Here is an 18,042-nt window from a genome sequence, read left to right on the forward strand (position 1 = left end):
TGACGTCTTTAATTACCTTAGGACAAAGGGGTAGGTTCATCCTGGAAGCCATCTCGCGGTCTACATAATTTCCAATCGCTCCGCTATCAATGTATGCTTTAATGGCATGCAAACGATCCGGTCGTTCTGGATTTATGAGGACCATTGACATTATGAAGTGCAAGGTCAAAGAACTGGTTTTTACGCTCGGCAAGCGGACCTCTACACTTGTCGGGCGAGGTCGTTTCCCGGCTCGGGCTTTTCGGAATTCTTATCAGAAGCTCCCACTGTCTTCTTCGGAGGTTTCACCGGGCAATCTCGGAGGAAATGTCCTGAATTTCCACAATAGAGACATAGCTGCAATTGTCGTCTCCTGTCGCGTTCTTTCTGGGTTAGGGGACCCTTTACGACCCCTATTTGCATAGGTTCTACGGCTTCAACTCCTTTGGTGTGAGTTAGAGGCTTAGAGAATACTCGAGTTTCGAACCTGGAGCGGTCTGCCTTTCTGTTTTGTAGTCTGTGATCCAATTGGACCACTAAATCAATGTATTCTGAACAATCTTGAGGGGGATTCACGACCTGGGCTAGGACGTCTTTGAGTTTGCCACGCAAACCCCTGTGGAAAAGCGTGATCCTCTTGTCCTCGGGCCATCTGGTTTCTAGAATTAGTCTGTTAAATGACGCAATATAAGCCAGAAGATCCTGATTGCCCTGCCGTAGGGAAAGGAGTTCGTTGTCCAGGGGCTGCCCCTGGGAATGTCTTGCGAAAAGTCTTTCCATATTGGCCTGGAAGGCCTGGAAATTGCGAAGAATCGGGTCATCCTGTGTAACCAGAGGGATCGACCAATCAGCGGCGCTGCCGCTAAGATACGAAAGCACAAAGGCTACTTTAGTCTGATCAGTCGGAAAAGCAGCTGGTCTACAAAGAAAGTGCAATCGGCACTGATTTATGAACACCACAAACCTCTTAGGGTCACCAGAGAAGCGTTCGGGCGGAGCCAAAGGCACATTTCCGGGCAGATTGATTTGAACAGGATTGGCTGAAGCCACCAGGATATAGGTCCCTCCTGAATTAGGTAGAGGGGTTTGCCCCGCTTGTGTTTGTAATAACTGTCTGGCGAGGTCATCAGTTCGTTCTTTGGACATAATCAATTCCCTCCTCAGGGCATTCGTTTCCTGGCGGGCAGCATGTACTTCAGCTCTTAATTCCCCTAGTAACTGGGCCAGTTGATCAGTGTCGGAAGTTTCCATAGCGCCTGGGTAGGAGGTTATTGGAAGGCTTTGCGTTCTGTAACGCTCACCTGATTCCCACGGAGGCGCTGGTCCCGGCTGAACTGTTATAGTCTCTTCAATTGAGAAGCGTAGAGCTCGGATGACTCTCTGGACTGGGCTTCCTCTTATTGACCGTCTGGCTTGCAGGGTAAGGTTTCTGCAGGCGGAAGAAAAAAGGGTTAATGACCGTTTGGCTGGACTTCCTCCTCACTAATCGCCAACTCTCCGAAAGTCCAATGTCCTGGTGAGCTCTCACCTTAGGCGTATAAATGCTGGGCTCTCCATCCTGCGACTTATGCAGGGGAGCGTGGGTTCCAGTTACGTCACTGGAGATCCTCAAAGTCTTTTGTGGCCTTAGAAGTGGCAGAGTGCTGAGATGCCAAAAGGTGATGCCGCCGTTACTGCACGAGCGGATGCCAGTAGGTATAAAGAGTTTATAGTCTTGAAGAGATGGGCACCTTTAATGAAGTCTTTGCATTGTCTTTTTCAGGTGCCTGGATGCTGAGGGCGTGGTCACTGAGAGCGCGACACGTGCGGTTGTACGTAGGTATGGGAATTTCAATGACACCTCAATAATGTCCCTGGTTTTCTGTTTTCAGGTCTTGAGATGTTGCGGGCGTTTTCCCAGTCGCGGATGCACGTGGGGAAACACGTAAGTGTTAGGCTTTCTTGCAGTCTTTAATGGCACTTAAATAATGTCTTTTCTTGTTTTCAGGTGCCGGGCTGCTGCGGTTGAAGAGATCGTAATACGCGCACAAAAGCAGGTAAGAAAAGTAAATGCGGCCGCCTTCACCCGATTCCTACTTAACAATGTTCTTTGTCTTTACAGGTGCCGTTAGGCTGCTGAAGAGAAGGCCGCGAAGAATCCGTGAAAGCACAGATGGATCAGGTAAGCGAGCGCGGCTGCGAACGTGTTGCAACTTGCTAACCTTATGTTTCTTTTGCTTGCAGGTTCTGCCGGTGTCTGGATTCCTGGATGGTAAGTATAGTTCTCGTGTCTTTCTTCCACAGGTTGCTGAGCTGAAGCTGGAGATGTCACTGGAATGCTGGAGCTGACTCGGTGAGCGTCCTGCTGCAGATGCAGAATAACGCGAAGCACGTTTTCCCAATCGGGTGTGGTTTAAATAGTGTTGGAGTGATCGGGTGTCTTCTTCCTCAGCCTCGCCCAGGTAAAAGAGTTCCTGTGTTCCAGAGCTAAGGAGTGGCACCAGCCCCACCCAGGTAAGAAAGTAGTCCCAGTTCAGGGAATAGTTCCTCCCAGCAGAAGGCTGGGGACTTCATCCTGCCAGCATTTGCAAAGGTGAGTATGCAGCATGGTCTGCTACAGGTAGGTCCACCCAAGCACCTTTGCATGAATGATGAGCCCGGCGCCCCTGGCACCGGGACTGAGGTTCCTTATGAGCCTGGCGCCAGAGGCGCCAGGACATGGTCCAAAGGGCCCCAATAGGGGTTTGCTGGAGCCGGGGACGAGGGTCGTGAGCCTGCTTCCGGGGATGCTGGGCTTGACTTGGCTTCTCGGGAGCAGTGCTCATGACAGCACCCCCCCTCAAGGCCCCTCCGAAACTTGTCTTCCCCGGAGGTTTTGGCATATTGAGAAAAGTTCGGTGGAATTTTCTGACTAGACGAGGAGCATGGACGTGGTCAGAGGGTTCCCATGATCGTTCTTGAGGTCCGTAACCCTTCCAGTCGATCAGATAGTATAATTTTGACTTCATGATCTTGGAGTCCAGGATGTTTTTAATCTCAAATTCAGGTTCTCCATTTACTTGAATAGGCTCTGGAGGTTTATTCAGTCTGGTTCCAGGTTGCATAGGTTTTAGTAGAGATACGTGAAACACCGGATGTATTTTCATGTGGGATGGCAAACCCAATTTGACAGCCACTGGGTTTATTATGGCTGTAATTGGATATGGTCCCAGATATTTTAGGTTGAAGGTGTGAGGTCCTTTAAGTGATAAATGTTTGGTGGATAACCAAACTTGATCTCCAACCTGGTATTGAGGGGCGTCGCTTCGGTGTTGGTCTGCTCCCCTTTTGTACCGTTCTTTAGCCTGTTGTAGGTGGATTGTCGCTTCTTTGAAAGCTTGAGTGATAGCATTGTGAAGTTGATCCACGGCAGGCGTTCCAAGATCTTGGGGCGGGTCGAGATTGGAGGTTCGAGGATGAATCCCATATAAAATGTAAAATGGACTTTTTCCGGTTCCTGAATAGATCGAGTTGTTGTAAGCATATTCGGCTATCCAAAGGATATCTTTCCAATTACTTTCCGACTGCTGTAGCATACAACGTAAATATTGTTCCAGAGTTTGGTTTGTCCTCTCAGTTTGTCCGTCGGTCTAGGGATGATGGCTGGTTGAAAGTCTCACATCGATTTGGGCTAAACGACAGCAACTTCGCCAAAAGTGAGAGATAAACTGGCTCCCCCTATCTGAGATCAAAACCGAAAGGAAGCCGTGCAATCTTACAATATTTTCAAGGAATTCCCGTGCTAGAACTGAAGCTGAAGGTAAGCCCTTTAGTGGAACGAAGTGGGCCATTTTAGAAAGCAAATCTACAATTACTAGAATATTGTTGTATCCGGAACAGGACGGTAAATCGGTGATGAAGTCCATGGAGAGGGTATGCCAGGGATGTGGCGGGATGTCTAGCGGATGCAGGAGACCCGCTGGTCTTTCCTTCTGACCTTTGTTTTGGGCACACACACCACAGGACATCACAAACTCCTTTAAGTCTTTTCTCCATGACGGCCACCAGAAGTGTCTCTTGACTTTTTCCGAGGTTTTGGCAATGCCTGGGTGGCCCTCCATCAAGGAATCATGGTAGCAAGAGATTACCTGTTTTTGTAAATCGGCATGTGGTAGGAATAGTCGTCCCTGAAAATAAGGCAGGTCTTTTTTTATGATGAAGTCCTTTCCCTTCAGTTGCCAGTTTTGTAAGTCCGAAGGGGTCACAAGTTGTTTAACTTTTGCTTCGATATCTTCGATGGATTGTGAAGAAATCAGGCCCAGGATTCTCTGTTCTGGAATTATTGGCACAGGTTCAGGATTGACAATATTACCTCCGATTCCAATCCGGGAAAGGGCATCCGCTTTGCCATTTTTGTTGCCGGGGCGATAAGTAATTACAAAGTCAAATTCGGCAAAGAAAAGTGCCCAGCGAAGCTGTCTGGAGGACTGAGCTTTGGCGGTTTTCAGGTATTGTAGGTTTCGATGATCGGTGATTACCGTGACAGTGTGTTTGGCTCCAAGGAGATAGTGCCGCCAGGCCTTGAAAGCGGACTTAATTGCTAAAAGCTCTTTATCTGTGATGGTGTAGTTAATTTCAGGTGCCGATAACTTGCAAGACCAGAATGTCACGGGGTGCAATTGGTTAGTTTCCGGATCTCTCTGTGATAGAACCGCCCCCATTGCTAAACTGGAGGCGTCGGTCTCAACGATGTAAGGGAGGTCTGGGCGTGGGTGTTTCAGTATGGGTGCTGAGGTGAACTTGGCTTTTAGCTCTTGAAAGGCCTGTTCTGCTTCTGTTGACCACTCGAAACGTTTGTTTTTTCTTAAGAGGGCGGTGATGGGCTGCACCACTCGTGAAAACTCTGGAATGAATCTGCGGTAAAAGTTGGCGAAACCTAACATGCTTTGGACACCTTTCACGGAAGTAGGTGATGGCCACTTGATGATAGCGTCCACCTTTCTCGAGTCCATGTGGACTCCTTTGGGTGTCAGAATAAAGCCTAGAAATTCGACCTCCGTGACATGAAAAACACATTTTTCGAGCTTAGCAAAAAGCTTATGTTGGCGGAGTTTTTCAAGGACGGCTCTAACATGTTTCCGATGATCTGCTTCTGAAGATGAGTACACAAGGATGTCATCTATGTAGACGACTACGCAAACATCTATGAGTTCTCTGAGGACATCATTCATAAAATACTGAAACGCGGCTGGTGCATTGCATAGTCCGAAGGGCATCACTTGGTATTCAAATAGTCCATACTTGGTGCGAAATGCCGTCTTCCATTCGTCGCCTTCTTTAATCCGTACCAAGTGGTAGGCTCCCCGGAGATCTAGCTTTGTATAAATGCAGGCGTTCTTAACTTGGTCAAGGAGTTCCGGAATCAGAGGTAGGGGGTATCTGTTCTTTACCGTTATCTGGTTCAGGGCATGATAATCAATACAGGTTCTAAGGTCACCTTCTTTTTTAGGTACGAAGAACAGAGCCGAGGATGCAGGAGACTTTGATGGGCGGATAAATCCACTGGCCAGTTACTGGTCCAGATACTGTCGTAAATGAAGATTTTCAGGCTCGGTAAGGGCGTAAATTCTACTACAAGGGGGAGTGGCTCCGGGTATCAGGTCTATTTGACAGTCGTAAGATCTGTGGGGGGGCAGGGTATTAGCCTGTTCCTTCTGAAAGACATCTTGGAATTCTTGATACTCTGGAGGCAATTGCGGTCCTTCGGATGTTGCTACCGCTAGGCCAATACTGGGTCGAGGATAACAAGTAGGTGCACACTCTGGGAACTGTATCGTCTTTGCTCGCCAATCAATTTGAGGATTGTGTTTCTCCAATCAAGGGATCCCCAGAATTATTTGGAACTGAGGGGCCTTGATCACATCGAACACGATTACCTCCCGATGTCCATCTTGGCCTAATAACGTCACTTCTGTGGTGGTATGGGTTACCGGTCCGGAGGCTATTTCCGTACCATCCACTGTGGTAATGACGTCTTTAATTACCTTAGGACAAAGGGGTAGGTTCATCCTGGAAGCCATCTCGCGGTCTACATAATTTCCAATCGCTCCGCTATCAATGTATGCTTTAATGGCATGCAAACGATCCGGTCGTTCTGGTTTTATGAGGACCATTGACATTATGAAGTGCGAGGTCAAAGAACTGGTTTTTACGCTCGGCAAGCGGACCTCTACACTTGTCGGGCGAGGTCGTTTCCCGGCTCGGGCTTTTCGGAATTCTTATCAGAAGCTCCCACTGTCTTCTTCAGAGGTTTCACCGGGCAATCTCGGAGGAAATGTCCTGAATTTCCACAATATAGACATAGCTGCAATTGTCGTCTCCTGTCGCGTTCTTTCTGGGTTAGGGGACCCTTTACGACCCCTATTTGCATAGGTTCTACGGCTTCAACTCCTTTGGTGTGAGTTAGTGGCTTAGAGAATACTCGAGTTTCGAACCTGGAGCGGTCTGCCTTTCTGTTTTGTAGTCTGTGATCCAATTGGACCACTAAATCAATGTACTCTGAACAATCTTGAGGGGGATTCACGACCTGGGCTAGGACGTCTTTGAGTTTGCCACGCAAACCCCTGTGGAAAAGCGTGATCCTCTTGTCCTCGGGCCATCTGGTTTCTACGATTAGTCTGTTAAATGACGCAATATAAGCCAGAAGACCCTGATTGCCCTGCCGTAGGGAAAGGAGTTCGTTGTCCAGGGCCTGCCCCTGGGAATGTCTTGCGAAAAGTCTTTCCATATTGGCCTGGAAGGCCTGGAAATTGCGAAGAATCGGGTCATCCTGTGTAACCAGAGGGATCGACCAATCAGCGGCGCTGCTGCTAAAATACGAAAGCACAAAGGCTACTTTAGTCTGATCAGTCGGAAAAGCAGCCGGTCTACAAAGAAAGTGCAATCGGCACTGATTTATGAACACCGCAAACCTCTTAGGGTCACCAGAGAAGCGTTCGGGCGGAGCCAAAGGCACATTTCCGGGCAGATTGATTTGAACAGGATTGGCTGAAGCCGCCGGGGTATAGGTCCCTCCTGAATTAGGTAGAGGGGTTTGCCCCGCTTGTGTTTGTAATAACTGTCTGGCGAGGTCATCAGTTCGTTCTTTGGACATAATCAATTCCCTCCTCAGGGCATTCGTTTCCTGGCGGGCAGCATGTACTTCAGCTCTTAATTCCCCTAGTAACTGGGCCAGTTGATCAGTGTCGGAAGTTTCCATAGCGCCTGGGTAGGAGGTTAGTGGAAGGCTTTGCGTTCTGTAACGCTCACCTGATTCCCACGGAGGCGCTGGTCCCGGCTGAACTGTTATAGTCTCTTCAATTGAGAAGCGTAGAGCTCGGATGACTCTCTGGACTGGGCTTCCTCTTATTGACCGTCTGGCTTGCAGGGTAAGGTTTCTGCAGGCGGAAGAAAAAAGGGTTAATGACCGTTTGGCTGGACTTCCTCCTCACTAATCGCCAACTCTCCGAAAGTCCAATGTCCTGGTGAGCTCTCACCTTAGGCCTATAAATGCTGGGCTCTCCATCCTGCGACTTATGCAGGGGTGCGTGGGTTCCAGTTACGTCACTGGAGATCCTCAAAGTCTTTTGTGGCCTTAGAAGTGGCACAGGTGCTGAGATGCCAAAAGGTGATGCCGCCGTTACTGCACGAGCGGATGCCAGTAGGTATAAAGAGTTTATAGTCTTGAAGAGATGGGCACCTTTAATGAAGTCTTTGCATTGTCTTTTTCAGGTGCCTGGATGCTGAGGGCGTGGTCACTGAGAGCGCGACACGTGCAGTTGTACGTAGGTATGGGAATTTCAATGACACCTCAATAATGTCCCTGGTTTTCTGTTTTCAGGTCTTGAGATGTTGCGGGCGTTTTCCCAGTCGCGGATGCACGTGGGGAAACACGTAAGTGTTAGGCTTTCTTGCAGTCTTTAATGGCACTTAAATAATGTCTTTTCTTGTTTTCAGGTGCCGGGCTGCTGCGGTTGAAGAGATCGTAATACGCGCACAAAAGCAGGTAAGAAAAGTAAATGCGGCCGCCTTCACCCGATTCCTACTCAACAATGTTCTTTGTCTTTACAGGTGCCGTTAGGCTGCTGAAGAGAAGGCCGCGAAGAATCCGTGAAAGCACAGATGGATCAGGTAAGCGAGCGCGGCTGCAAACGTGTTGCAACTTGCTAACCTTATGTTTCTTTTGCTTGCAGGTTCTGCCGGTGTCTGGATTCCTGGATGGTAAGTATAGTTCTCGTGTCTTTCTTCCACAGGTTGCTGAGCTGAAGCTGGAGATGTCACTGGAATGCTGGAGCTGACTCGGTGAGCGTCCTGCTGCAGATGCAGAATAACGCGAAGCACGTTTTCCCAATCGGGTGTGGTTTAAATAGTGTTGGAGTGATTGGGTGTCTTCTTCCTCAGCCTCGCCCAGGTAAAAGAGTTCCTGTGTTCCAGAGCTAAGGAGTGGCACCAGCCCCACACAGGTAAGAAAGTAGTCCCAGTTCAGGGAATAGTTCCTCCCAGCAGAAGGCTGGGGACTTCATCCTGCCAGCATTTGCAAAGGTGAGTATGCAGCATGGTCTGCTACAGGTAGGTCCCCCCAAGCACCTTTGCAAGAATTATGAGCCCGGCGCCCCTGGCGCCGGGACTGAGGTTCCTTATGAGCCTGGCGCCAGAGGCGCCAGGACATGGTCCAAAGGGCCCCAATAGGGGTTTGCTGGAGCCGGGGACGAGGGTCGTGAGCCTGCTTCCGGGGATGCTGGGCTTGACTTGGCTTCTCGGGAGCAGTGCTCATGACACTCCCATTGAGAGGAGACAGGAGCTCACTAGGCCTGCAAAGGAGAGGACCTTGAGAGGCTCAACAGGGGAATTGATAGAGAAATCTATCACCCCCAGTCCACAGGTATTGCTCACTGCTATTTCAGGAAGGAAAGAGGCAAAGGGGAAACCTAAGACCTTCAGGAAGAAAGCAGATAGCACCCCTGTGCTACCAACAAGGACATCCCCAAGATTGTCCAAAGTCACACCTGTGACTCCTCCACCTGCTGAGGCTGAGTGTGAGGTACAACCCAGCGTGGTTGATCCAGTCTCTGACGAGTCGGTTCTGGAAGTAGACATTACTATAGTTGGAGATCTAGATCCTGTTGACCATCCTGAGCTGCAGTCTTTACTGGCAGAAGGTGGACCCAACGGGGCAGACTTCAGCAGAGGACAAAGAGAGTGTCCTACTCTTGAAGGTCTTCGACAACAGGCAGCTTTTCAGCTTGGTGGGCAAGAAGCTGGGAAGCATAGGTTGCACTGGGAAGATGGCCTCTTCTCCAGCGAACCGACTGAGTCTATCCCTGCGGACTCCAAAAGACTTGTAGTGCCCCTAGAAAACAGACCCCAGTTCCTACAGTTGGCCCATGAGATACCTTTGGCTGGTCACTTGAGTTTCAAAAAGATCTCTTTCTCTTTATACATCTACCAGCCTAAAATGGGTGCAGAAGTTGACAAATTCCTCTGGCAAGAGTGGAGCCAAGAATGTGGCACCCTTGGTGCCTCTCCCAGTGGTGGGAGTTCCTTTTGAGGGGGTGGGCATCGACATTGTTGGTCCCCTTGACCCTCCCACATCTTCAGGAAACAGGTTTATCCTGGTTGTAGTGGACCATGCTACTAGATATCCTGAAGCGATACCTATGAGAAGTGTTATAGCTCAGGCTGTGGTTAAGGCTCTACTTGGTATTTTTTACCAGATTAGGGTTTCCTAAGGAAGTGATATCCAACAGGGGATCCAATTATATGTCCCGCTACATGTAAGCCATGTGGAAACACTGTGGTGTCACTTACAAGTTCTCTACAGCCTACCATCCACAAGCAAATGAACTGGTAGAGAGGTTTAATCATACTTCAAAGATCATGATAGGTGCTTTAGAAGAACCCCTTAAAAGAATGTGGGACCTTCTACTGCCATGCCTTCTCTTTGCTTATAGAGAAGTCCCTCAGGAGTGAGTTGGATACAGTCCCTTTGAACTTCTTTATGGCCATCCAGTCAGAGGTCCTTTGGCCCTGATTAAGGAGGGGTTGGAGAGTGCTCCTTCCCCCAATCCAGTCAGAGTGACTGACTATGTGATAGGTCTCCAGAGGAGAATTTCACACATGATGGCAGAAGCTAGTGATAACTTGAAAGCAGGTCAGGCTCTGGTCAAACATTGGCATGACCAGAAGGCCAAAATGGTTGAGGTCACTCAAGACCAGCTCGTGCTAGTTATGGTGCCAGCAAGGCAGAGGGACTTGCAGGACAAATGGATAGGACCCTTCAAGGTTGTGGGCAAACTTGTAGAGGTGAACCATCTGGTGGATTTAGGCAGACCTACGGAGGCTCCCAAAGTCTTTCACACCAACCGTTTGAAGGCATATTTCTCGAGACCAGTAGTGAGAGCTTTGCTTCTAGCTTCAACTCAAGAGGAGGAGGAGGGAGTGAACCTCTACCTGACCTACTCAGAGGCCAACATTTGGATGAGCACATAGAAGGAGTTAACCTCTCATCTAATCTGACATCTGAACAACAGGAAGAGTGCAAGTTTCTGTTAAATCAGTTTGACTCCCTGTTTTCACTTTCACCAGGCTTGACCCCTTGGGGCCAGCATTAAATTCTCACTGGTGACTGTTTACCTGTGAAAAGCAAAGGTTACAGAACATGTAAGAACCCACATAAAGGAGGAGGCCAACACGATGCTTGATCTCAGGGTTAAAGAGCCATCTACAAGTCCATGGTCTAGTCCAGTTGTTCTAGTACCAAAAGCAGGATCCAAGGAGTTGAGATTCTGTGTGGACTATAGAGCTCTAAATGCAGTCACTAAGACTGAATCCCATCCTTTACCAAGGACAGATCAATTGGTGGATAAACCTGGTGCAGCCAAGTACCTCAGTACATTTGATCTGACATCAGGCTATTGGCAAATAGCCCTGACAGACCATGCCAAGGAGAAAACTGCATTTGCACCCCCCCCCCCCAGACCTCTACCAGTTTACCTTTTGGATTAAAGAATGCACCTGCTACATTCCAAAGGATGGTCAATCAAGTTCTGAATGGGATGGAGGACTTCTGCCTGGCATACATGGATGACATTGCAGTGTTCAGCCCTACTTGGAAAGAACATGGTGACCATAAAGGCAAGCAAATGTCAAATTGGTCAGAGCAAAGTGGTCTACCTTGGTCATGAGGTAGGAGGAGGTGAAATAAGGCCATTGCCTAGCAAAGTACACGCTGTACAAAACTGGGCCACCCCTACTGCTCGAACCCAGGTGAGAGCCTTCCTAGGTCTCACTGGGTACTACAGGAATGTCATAGAGAACTATGTATGGGACCATAGCTTCTCCCTTGAATGTAGTCTCCTCTCCAAAATTCCCTAAAAAGGTTAGATGGAATGGGGAGTGCACTCAAGCATTTGAAAACCTGAAGAACGCCCATTGTCAAGCTCCAGTCCTTAGAGCTCCTGATTATCATCAACCCTTCATTGTGCAGACAGATGCATCAAATACAGGTATAGGTGCAGTCCTTAGTCAACTGGATGAGAAAGGTAGTGAGCACCCCATTTGCTTCATCAGCAGGAAGCTGAAGGAACCATAAACTAGGTGGGCAACCGTAGAGCGTGAATGTTTTGCCATTGTGTGGTCTCTGAAGAAGTTTAGACCATACTTGTATGGATCTACTTTTGTGATTCAAACAGACCGCCAACCCTTGAGATAGTTAATGCAAATGAAAGGGGAGAACCCAAAACTATTAAGATGGTCAATCTGCCTGCAAGAGTTTGATTTCACCATTGAGCACAGGTCAGGATGTCACCACCAAAATGCTGATGGTCTCTCTAGGATGTTTATAACCGACTAGAGTGAAGAGATTCATCCAGGAGTGGATTAAATCCTCCTGTCCCTTAGTCTGGGGGAGGGGGTGGCAAGTGTTAGGGAGAATTCTCCAGAATGGCTAATTTCCCTTACCTACTGAGTCCCTGAGCAGCTTTGCTGGATTTGTAGGATTTATTTGTATCACCTGTTAAGAGTGTGAGCCTTTTTTCCCACTCTTACCTGTGTTTTGCTGTGTGTTTTACATTTTTTTTGTTTTCAAAGACTGTGGAGTCTCACCTACTCCATATGCATCATCTTTTTACTGTGTGTCACACAGCACCGTTAGTGCAGTGACACAGGGTTGTCTTTTTAGACTTCCCACTTTAAAACTCAATTTTCTGGGACTGACTACTGTCTCCCAGAGCATGTAAAGTTGCCATTGACTTTTACTAGTCTTTTTAAATTTACAGACCGAGTACAAACTATCTTCCATGGAGTACTGGAAAGGGTTAATAGTTATCCCTTTTTGTCTGTTTCTCATGGAACATTATTTCGTTACCCTTTCTTTAAGATTTGGCTGGTGGCAGTGGTTTCTACCATTTTTATTTTACTGCAAGCTATGAAAATAGTCTCAGTATTGTTAGAGGCTATGGTGGTAGCCTCGAAATTAAATCCGCTGGACCCCTTTTAATTTGATTTGGGTCCAGCTGGGTTTATTCGCCATTTCTTTTTGTAAAGGTCTTTCTCGTGTTTTACTCTGCGCGCCAAACCAGGTTTGGTTCCTTTGTTCCCCGTCCTTTGGCAGGCTTTTGCACAGAAGCCCTCCTTAGGCACCTGAGTGTCTGGGTGGACAGGTTGTGAGGGGGGGGGGTTTAGGCCCCTGCACAGGGTCTCATTGGAGACCCAAGTCGTACTCTTCTTTGATTGGCTAGGTGTCTGTCCTGCCAGTACAGCCACCCTGCTGTGTGATTGACAGGCAGGCTGTGTGAATGGGGGGAAACTGCATAAAAAGCAGGTCTCGGGACTTGGAAGGCAGAGTCGCCACTGGATCGAAAGAACCAAAGAGAAGCTGAAGGAAGACGACTACTGCAACTACTGAACCTCCCTGCTGCGGGTCCGAATCTCTTAAACTTCGACGACAGATAAGATCTGCAAGGAATCTTCTTCCCTTGAGCTGGTAGGACCAGCCAGTTCTCCAAATACCAAGCAAAGCCTCCCTCCCCTGGTCGAATTTGCTATGCACCGCTGCAGTGAACCGGATAGCCAGGAGGACCGGACCCTGTTTGGGTTTTAAGGAGCGCACCTTTTATTCGTCGCTTTGCTCTGCTGCTGGTTTCTTCCCTGGGCAGTGCAGGACCCTCCAGTCTTTCTCTTTCTTGTCAGTCCGACAGTCGCTCAGGAATCGTGAGCCTGCAGGACCTGCCAGGAACTTCTGCCTCAGCTACAGCATTCTTCTTCTACTAAGGTACTGTTCAAATCCGGTCATTCGTTCCATCCGACCGCAGTGAAAGTGTTTGAAATCTTTTGCTAATCCGAGGGCTTGTCCTTCTATACTCTTTTAAATAACTTTTCTTCTAACCAACTTCGTGTCGAACTCTTGGAAAAGACTTAACCGCGAACTACTCTGAACTGTGTGATCCTCTGCAAAGACTCTGAACCATTAACATTGGCCCAGGCCTATTGATTCGAATCCTAGTTGTAATAAGCCTTTTCTATATTGCCCTGCCTACTTACTTGTTGGTGCTGCTTGATTTTGAATAACCTTGCCTTTCCCTCCCTTTTTAAATTGCTGGAGTGCCATTTTGCTCACACTTCATTTTGAGTTTAACTTGTCCAGAATTCATTGGGTGATGTGTAGTGTATTAAGACTGTTGTTTTTCTGCGGCTTTATATTAGTGAACTGTTTTACAACTGATGGTGTAAATAGATGTATATTCCTTTACTCAGAAACCTTGAGTCAGTGTTTGTTTGAACCATAGTAATTACTGTCCTTTGTGTAACTTCTGATACTGCTCACTTTACTCTTGAGTTAGTCTGGCTGCTCAGCCATCACTACCACTTTACTGTGTGGTACAGGCTTGTACCAAAGGTGAATTTGTACTTTCACTTGTAGTCTTAACTGTGTGTGGTGTTCCCAAAGGGTACTGCATATGATTCTGCCTAACACAAGGGAGGATGATTATGAATGAAATAATTATTTAGACAGTACAGCACATTTGGGGAACAACATGTGGTATCAGCACATGAAAAGAGGTGGGAAAAAGCACCCCTGAGGAGGATTGCTATGTGTTTGCACTCCTGCCTTATGCTATGGGTAAATCTTAATTATTCATAGCTAAAGGCACATCATGCACTCCTTATTTCCCATCCTGTTAGTAGTATTAGGTCTGTCACGAGCTGCCCAGTGGTACGCCCCACCCATATTTCACAAGCAGGTACCACCCCAACTAAGGTACCTGGTCTCTGCAGAGGCGTTGGAGCACTGTGAGCATACGGCGGCCCATAAAGCTCACCTGTAAATTATGGAAGATAAGCTCTCTGTCTGCTACTTCTGGCAGGGGCGCGTCGAATGGGATCTAGTTCCTTCACTGATCCCTGGTAAGGATTAGTCCAGTCCAGCTGCGACTATGCTTCTCCTTATGATTGGTAAGTCTTTGTTGAGCTCTTGTGATGCTGTTTGTTGTGTTTAATGTCTTTCTTACAATCTGTTTCAACACCACACTTTTTGATAAGCCAAGAATGGTACTCACGAATCTTCGGGCTTTATCAGGATGTTTGAAGAGTAGAGAGACGTCCCCCCGGGCGTCCAGAGACCGTGAGTAGTACTCTGTGCACCCAGGGGGCCACCCCCTGGGAAACCCTCGAGGGGAAGAAAACCCAGATCCAGACAGGTCCCGATTGATTGGAACGGAAGTTCGTATGATAATTGAAGACGTAGAAAATTAACTTGCTGTACACTTGACGTCAGGAAGCGGAGCACGAATAATCCAAGGTAAGATGCCGGGGAAACCCTGTAATACCAGGAGAAGGAGAGCAGACTCACGAGAGACGTGACTCAGAGGAAGACGAGGAGAAGCACAAAGTGACAGCAGGAGGAGAGGAGCCGCGGTTGCGAGAGGCCGACGGCGGAAGGAGGAAAGAGGCTGAGAGATGTAAGTGAACCAGAAACGGTGAGTACCGAAGCGGCCGCAGCCGAAGCGGAGTAAAGGAAGCCGAGCAGGGCTAGGATTAGTTAGCACGGCAAGCCGTGTGGAAAAAAGAAACAGCGAACTGTCAAGGTTGGCAGCCTCTGAGCGGAGAAAAAGGTGCTGCGAGCAGCTAGTACGGCAAGCCGTGTGGAAAAAAGAAACAGCGAACTGTCAGGGTTGGCAGCCGCTGAGCGGGAAAAAAGGTGCTGCGAGCAGCTAGTACGCCAAAAGCCGATCGAGGAAACAGAAACAGCGAACGGCCAAGATTGGCAGACGCTATAATGAGAAAGGTGCTGCGAGCAGCTAGCACGGCTAAAGCCGAGCGGTGAAAGGTAGGGAGACACAGATGGAAAGCAATGCATACACGGGAGCGAGTAGCAACGCAGAGTGTTTTAGTGATTCTGGGTTTAAGTAGGAGTGATCAGGTGGAACTGAGTGCGAAACTAGACCTGCACCGTTAGGTAGTAGAAACGTGATCCAACAGACGCCATCTTGAATTCCACTGTGTGCGCCGATGATGGTGAATCTTCCAATGTTTCCAAAGAGTTCTAGGGGTTTTCCTAACAGTATGCCCTTCCCGTGGGGTTGAAGGTCCGGTTTCCACGGTTGAGACCTGTGGAATCGGCGCACCAGTGTAGGTGCATGAACTGCAGACGCTGGTTCCCAAGTCCTGTCAGATGGTCCATTACCTTTCCAATCTATAAGATATTGAAGACTTCCCCGATGATATCTGGAGTCCGCTATGGCCGATACTTCATATTCTTGTCCTTTAGAGGAGTCAATAGGCAATGGTTTGTTTCTTTCTTGTCTTTGGAACCTGTCTGAAACATTCGCCTTTAGTTGAGAGACGTGGAAAACATTATGTATCCTAGACCAAGAAGGAGGTAACTGAAGGCGATAGGCCACCTTCCCTACTGCCCCGGAAACTGTAAATGGACCAAAATATTTGGGGGACAGTATATTAGGTATCAGTCTTTTTGGGAGGTATCGAGAGGACAACCATACCAAATCCCCTTGATGGTAAGTAGGTTCTTGGGATCTTCGCTTGTCCGCCTGTTTTTTAGTCTTTTCTTGAGTTTCCTTGAGAGCTGTTCTAGCCAGGGCATGTCCAGACTGAATGTTGGCCACCAATTCTTCTACTGCAGGAGAGTTGGTAATTCTGGGAGGAGTGGTAGGGATTATTACAGGATGATATCCGTAGGTACAGTAGAAAGGAGACATTTTGGTAGCAGAATGTTGAGAATTATTGTATGCTATTTCCGCATAGGGTAGGAAGTCGTCCCAGTTGTCTTGGGTAGCAGAAATGAAGCATCTAAGGTATTGTTCCAAAGATTGGTTCAGCCTCTCTGTCTGACCGTTAGATTGTGGATGATATCCCGAGGTCAGATCTCGTTGTATTCCTAAGGATTGGCATAAATTCTTCCAAAATGTCGATATATATTGTGGTCCTCTATCGGAGATGATGTTTTTGGGGATTCCATGCAATCGGAATATTGTCCTTAAGAAACAGGATGCCATCTGAGCTGCTGTTGGGAGTTTTTTCATGGGTATAAAGTGTGCCATCTTGGTCATTGAATCCACCGTCACCATTATAGTGGTATTATTATTTGAAGGTGGTAGATCTACAATGAAATCTGTAGAAATCTTTTCCCAAGGTTGGTCGGGTAGAGCGGGTTGGACCAGTTTTCCTACTGGGAGCCTTCTTGGTGTCTTTTCTTGCAGACATATGACGCACGACGAAACGTAGTCTTTAACGTCTGCAGATAAGGTGGGCCACCAAAAATGACGGCTGATTAGTTCTTGAGTGTTGGCTATTCCTCTGTGACCTGCTACTTTGTGATCGTGGCACATGTGTAATACTTGCTGTCTTAGGTTTCCTGTAGGTACAAACAGACTAGAGCCATAGTAATATAGACCATCTTCTTTCTGGAGCTGGTGGATCTGGATATCACTATCTTTTATGTCTTTTATTTGACTGCGGACATCTTGGAGAAATGAAGAGACTACAAAAACAAAAGTTGTGTGCGGAAATATCTTCTCCTTAATTGTACATTCTTCTGTTTGTAGACTGCGAGACAAGGCATCAGCCATTTGGTTACAGGTGCCAGGAATGTGAGTAATTTGAAAGTCAAAAGAAGAGAAGAAATATGCCCATCGGGCTTGACGGCTGTTCTGGCATTCGAAATTCTGAAGGACTTTAAGGTTCCTGTGGTCAGTTCTGATAGTTACTGGATGTCTTGCTCCTACTAGAAGATGTCTCCATTCTTGGCATGCCTTCTTAATGGCGAGTAATTCCTTTTCCAGAACCGTGTAGTTTTGTTCTGAGGACGTCAAGGTTTTTGACATATAGGCAATAGGATGTTCTTTGCCGCTAAGAGAAGTCTGTTTCAAGACTGCTCCTATTGCAGAATGAGAAGCATCTGTCTCTAGAAGGAATGGTTTGGTTTGGTCCGGCAATCTAAGGATGGGAGCAGATGAAAATGCAGACTTTAATTCGTCGAAGGCTTGTTGTGTTTCCTTAGTCCACACATATTTCCTTCCTTTCTGTAGAAGTGTAGTCATTGGTTTGATGACTTTGGAGAAGTTGGGTATATATTTCCTGTAGAAATTTGCAAAGCCAACAAACCTTTGGATTTCTTTGACTCCTTGTGGAGCTTTCCAATGCAAAATGGCTTGTACCTTGTGGGGGTCCATGGAAGCCCCTTCTTTGGAAAGAATAAAGCCCAAATAAGGAATCTTTTCTTGATGAAACGAGCATTTCTCTAATTTGGCGAAAAGGTGGTTGTCTTGTAGGCGGTGTAGTACCTCTGAAACATGAGAAATGTGCTCCTGTAGATTGGTAGAAAAGATCAATATATCGTCAAGATATACGATCAGTGAATGAAGTAATAAATCCGAAAACAAGTGGTCTACGAATCTTTGGAATACTGATGGAGCATTAGCCAGGCCGAAAGGCATAACATGATATTCGTAATGCCCAAAAGGGGTGCGGAATGCCGTCTTCCACTCGTCTCCGCTTTTGATCCGAATTAAATGATAAGCGCCTCTCAGGTCCAGTTTGGTGTAAATGGAG

General features: G+C 47.5%; 1 protein-coding gene across 1 annotated transcript in view; it reads left to right on the forward strand.

Moving 5' to 3' along the window:
- C3QH5orf58 (chromosome 3q C5orf58 homolog) overlaps positions 1–18,042 on the forward strand; it is a 240,754-nt gene that overhangs the window by 210,985 nt on the left and 11,727 nt on the right. The window lies entirely within an intron of this gene.

Source organism: Ambystoma mexicanum, chromosome 3q, assembly GCF_040938575.1.
Source record: "Ambystoma mexicanum isolate Mex_15411 chromosome 3q, UKY_AmexF1_1, whole genome shotgun sequence".
NCBI classification, from domain to species: domain Eukaryota; kingdom Metazoa; phylum Chordata; class Amphibia; order Caudata; family Ambystomatidae; genus Ambystoma; species Ambystoma mexicanum.